Below are 4,581 nucleotides of genomic sequence, written 5' to 3' on the forward strand. Positions count from 1 at the left end.
TAAATCGAGGCTGTGGTTGAGGAGGAGGCAGAAGGGATCATCGAACCACTTAAGGACAAAGCCTCAGTGGAGTTGAGACTGCGAGGTTACGAAGCGCGGGTTTTAATCGGAAATAATTATCCGATCAAGCAAGAACAAAGCGAGGAAGTGAGAAGACCGAGGATGAAAACAACCAGAGCCAACGTAGAGGAAGAGTTTCCGAGGTTGAATTCACTTGATAAATCTCATACCATCCAGCATAGCTCGTCTGGCAGGTCGAAGTGATTTTTAGTTGAATATAATATCACATAGTATTAATTGCCAATAACACTCTTATAATTGGCAAATAAATCCTGATAAAACAATGAATTATATATTTTAAAAATATATCTATATGTTAACAATTTAAATGAGTAAGTAGGATGATGAAAATATAAATATATATTACATGATAATTACTATTTAAAAAAAATAAGGAGAGATCACATGAAGAATTCTGGATTAATGTTGGAGAGTCGAATGTTCCAGGTGTTGAATAGTGTTGATCTGACCCTCTCAAGAAATATCTTCATGACTTCATGGTCCTCGTTGAGGTTGATAGCATGTTCCCTGACAATCTGGTTCCATTCTTTCACCAGCACATTATATGTGAGTTTCAAAGCGATTGAATAACTTACAATTTAAAAATTATAATTAGTATTTTTAACTATAATAATTATTTCTTTTTACTTCGGTTTCCAATTTTCAGACAATACGTAGCTGACGTAACTCTCATACTATTTGTATTTTAGGGAGTAGTTTTTCTTTGCGTTAAATAAAAGCCATATCACGCATACTGCGTGATAAAACTATTTGCACACACGCACGACCCGAATCACCCGCAACGGCTACTGTTCTCCTTCTTTCTTATTGCTGATGTCCTCTTCGACTTTAATCTGCAGCATGCTTACCAGAAAGCTAGATACAAGCTGCCACTTCGATGAGCTGCCGCGGATGTTATTCGTGATCTTGCTTTTTGTTGCCTCGCTGATTGGCTACTATATTTGCTGCTCGTGTCAAATTTCGACCAATTAAGATTACGACCTGGGCGCTTCTATGGACTCGGACTGCTTGTTGGGTTATTGTTATTATTATGACATTATGTTTGGCTAACCAGCTCCATTTTGTCCATAGCGAGCCTCACACTCTCTGACCGATTCGTCGACATCTTCCTGACCTTACGCTGCTCCCCTTGGACGCTGCTGTCCTCGATAGAGATTACTAAAGGCACCAGCCCAGGAGTCCCACTCGAGGCTCCGTATTCTGGAGATTCGTATTCGCTTTTGAAGATATTTTGCCATATCTCAATAGCACTAACATAGAAACCAACTGTCAAAGTCTTGAAAGTGAGAGTGTCTCCCACCCCAGCAACGACGTGAGGTTCGAGGTGAGAAAGATTTTTTGTGAACTCAATTACAACTTTGTCGTGATATTCATCAATAAGCTAATTTTCCGACCGTGGATCTTGTATAGACTCAGAGTTCAGCCTGCCTGCTAAGTAAACTTCAAGAAATATGTTAAAGATATTGCTGTATGCGTCGGGTTCCTGCTGCGGGTTCTGATACTCGTCCCAGAGTAAATTTGATTAAATCCTCCAATCCTCCCCCAAGTGGATGATCAGCTTCTCGATGAAGTTGTGGTAGTCAAAGAACTTCTGAAGGTGGTGAGATTCGAATGCTTCGAAAAACGAATAGTAGATGGTCTTTTTGGCAACAATATTTTCAATCATCCTTTAAGTTTAGAATACTCTATTTATTGTTATGGTTATTATTGTATTTTAATATTGTGATTTTTTTTTTTAAAGCTTTTTCGGAGAGTGCTCAGATTATTATTTCAACCAAATTAATCCCAATAAAGGTTTAAAACGGCTTCGCTATTTTTAAGTTACAACGATAAAAAAAGAGGTTGAGGGATTTGAGTCCTATAAAAATTAATATGTAAAAGGATCAGTGTGGGCCGGCAATGTTGCTTTCGATCGGGAAGTGGGATGCTACTTTTAGATCGTGCGCGGGTTTGTCAATTCGATTGTTCGTCTGTCCTGCACCATTTGTTTTGGGTTTGGCTTAATCTTCAGTTGTTTTATGTGCGGATTACTTCTTTTCGCCTGCGCAAGAGTTTCCCATGAATGAATTGTTTTCTTAGCTTTATCTAAATTTTATTTTTTAGCTTTGTTTAATCTAATACTTTTTATTAAATTATTTGCAATATTCACTTTTTGTAATTATAAAGTACTAATAATTATATTTAATATTATCAATAATTTAATAAATTAATATATTTTTTTTTTTCACTGATATAAAATGTATTCGAGACTCTAGATGTATGTATATAGTTAGAATGAAATATAAGGTGATATACTTAATAATAGTATTTATAAAAAATTAAAATAGACAAATGATAGAATAAGGTCTAGTAATCCCGAAAAGTATATCTTTCACAAACACACATAAAACAGTTGATCTTCTTTTGGTCAATAAGTCGGTGCAACCGATTCTGTTCAAGGTACAGAAAAGATATACATCATAAATACCAATCATATAAACAAAAATTGTATTCATTGTATATTATTCATTTTTTATGTTCTTAGATCAAATCAACTGAAATATAATCGATTGAAGTCAAAATTCATGAAGGAACGGTTTAATAAAAGTCGGAAAAAAGAGTACCAATTGAGTTGAAAAAAATGGATATGAATAGAGCAAAAAAACTCAAGCTCCAAGTTTCATGGGCTTTCATCGCAAAATAAGTATTTATCAAATAAATAATAAAAAAAATATCGATTTTTTTTTAGACACGAGATAAAAAAATAAGCAGCCTTGATCCGTATTCAGTCAAAAAACAGCAAGTAGAAATCATTGAAAGCTGCGAGGTCGAATCACCGAAAAAATAGTCACCGAAGAACGCCTCGGAAATTAAAACAATAACACAGGCTCTCAGGAAATCTCCTTCTAAAATTTACAAAGAAGACCTCATGGATAAATTAGAGGCAGAAAGGGCAAAGAACTAGCAGCTGAAGACAGGATTGAACGATTTAAAGACCAATTACAAGTAACTAATACATGAAAATGATATAAAGATTGTGGAAAGTAAGAACCTCAGCAATTATCACATAGTATTACCTCTGATGGTGCTTGTCTTTTTGGCGACTTATGTTTTAGGCACCTTCCTTAAAGGACTTTGATTTTTGCTGTATTTTTCTTTTAAATTTGTTGCAAATCAAATATTATTTGCAGCGATTTATAAAAAACACTCAATTTTTTTCATGATGAAACAACAAATGCTCATGAAGTTAAACGATATAGATTTGATTTGTTAAATATTTTTTTTGAAAAATAGTATGAAGTATTTTTTAAAAATGAATAATATGAAAAATAACAAACTAAATTTGAGATTATATTCAAACTTCTATGTATCTTTAAATGGCTTAAGTGTGGTTCTATATCTTATGAAACAATCAGAGAATATACAATTTTGTGCATAACATAAATTTGATAGAGAAATTTAATCAAACACTTGTTTTTCTGCTGCACTTAAACCTCTCTCTTTATTTGAACGTTCAATCTCAGACATTATCCATCATAATAATTAATTATTTTGGATATAGATCCATTAAAAACTAATACAAATATTCCCACCTCCGTTGAAAACATTGACAATTTTATAATTATAAACAAGGAAAACAGACTGAGAGGCTTCTAAGCTTTAGGAGTTATTAAAATAAACACATAAATATTTTAAATTTCTTATTTAAACTGTGTATTTAATTATAGATGCGTTTATTTACAAATAATAAACAATATAGATAATAATGGAGCGTGATGTCTAGACTGAAAGTATTTTATAGTTAAACTCATAGCAATTTTATAAAGAAGAATGCCTTACAAAGTCAGCCACCATTCCCACTTTACAGACTGTCTGGTCCGGATCGTACCTGGGAAAACGCAAGGACCAACAAGACCGTCTGGATCGACTGCGACTTAGCCACCCCAGCCAGCATAGCAATTAAAAACAATACATCAATCTGGCACTAGGAGCAATCGCCCTCGCAAAACACCAGGAAGTAAACAACGAGGAGGACCTGATTTTACTTAAAAATAAGTCTGGGAAGTCCTTTTTGGAATTGTATAATTCGATCATAGAAGCATTCTCCTTAATGAAAACACTAAGGGAGAAAAAAACTGCCATCTTTTGTAAGAAATCTGCAAAGACTCCTTCAAAATCGATTGAAAGGATAGGGTGATTGAAAAATGCAAGAATTCATAATACTATACAATTTTGTTATTTTCTCAAGATTCTATTAATTGGTAGTTAACTTTAATCAAATAAAAATTTACTATATGCTAACTTCTATTATACTACAATAAAAAAATGAAATAATTTTTAGTGTTTAACTATTTTATATTTCTTTTTAAACATAAATTCCTAAATATATAAATTATTTATTATGCGATTAACGATTAAAAAATCAATGTCTACATTCTGGACATGATGTGGCAGTCGATTAAACAGATATATGGAAAACTGTTCCGCAGGATTTACATGTTTTGAACTAATTCTATGTAG

At 33.1% G+C, this 4,581-nt stretch overlaps 1 long non-coding RNA gene across 1 annotated transcript; it reads left to right on the plus strand.

Annotated features, from left to right (window-relative positions):
- The first annotated feature begins 2,418 nt into the window (after positions 1-2,418).
- Positions 2,419-3,199, plus strand: LOC148299609 (uncharacterized). Its single transcript, XR_015839058.1, has 3 exons — positions 2,419-2,520; positions 2,606-2,764; positions 2,810-3,199. It is a non-coding gene; the product is annotated as an uncharacterized LOC148299609 (long non-coding RNA).
- Positions 3,200-4,581: the final 1,382 nt, after the last annotated feature.

Source organism: Brachycentrus maculatus, unplaced genomic scaffold (assembly GCF_059751285.1).
Source record: "Brachycentrus maculatus isolate JH-2025_06_01 unplaced genomic scaffold, ASM5975128v1 h1tg001054l, whole genome shotgun sequence".
NCBI classification, from domain to species: domain Eukaryota; kingdom Metazoa; phylum Arthropoda; class Insecta; order Trichoptera; family Brachycentridae; genus Brachycentrus; species Brachycentrus maculatus.